Source organism: Pteronotus mesoamericanus, unplaced genomic scaffold (genome assembly GCF_021234165.1).
Source record: "Pteronotus mesoamericanus isolate MK-2021 breed Mesoamerican mustached bat unplaced genomic scaffold, CSHL_Meso_final scaffold_21, whole genome shotgun sequence".
NCBI lineage: Eukaryota > Metazoa > Chordata > Mammalia > Chiroptera > Mormoopidae > Pteronotus > Pteronotus mesoamericanus.
Window position 1 is genome coordinate 10,591,974 of NW_026555310.1, and position 455 is coordinate 10,592,428.

Below are 455 nucleotides of genomic sequence, written 5' to 3' on the forward strand. Positions count from 1 at the left end.
CATTTTGACAGGATTTTGGGCTGGGTTTACTCTGACCTCACAGCTAAGAGTGAAATGGCAGTGAGAAGAACTAAAGAGATGAGCCACTGCATGACTATTATTATTCTTATTTTTTACAAAAGTTTATTCTTAAATGTACAACAAGCTCCAAGACAACACTTCATTCTTGCTATAGGTGGCAAGAGATGTCATGAGAAGGAATCCAGAAGTTAAAACAGGAATGGAATGAAGGATCACCACTGCCCCGAGCACAAGAACAGCTCACCCTTTACCAGATTTCTTAATTCCACCTGTAGCCAGGGGGCCCTTCCCCAGGGCCTTTGCTTTCAGCTCCTCAAGTTTCTTCCCTCCTCATTTTGCTTCTGCTTGAATGCCTTATCTTCCTCGTCCAACTCCTTGGCCTACTTCTTGGGTTGCTTCAGGGGCTTCTTCTTGCCACCACCACGGCCAGACAT

General features: G+C 45.1%; 1 pseudogene; it reads right to left on the reverse strand.

Annotated features, from left to right (window-relative positions):
- Positions 1-261: 261 nt before the first annotated feature.
- LOC129085117 (translation machinery-associated protein 7-like) lies at positions 262-455 on the reverse strand (annotated as a pseudogene).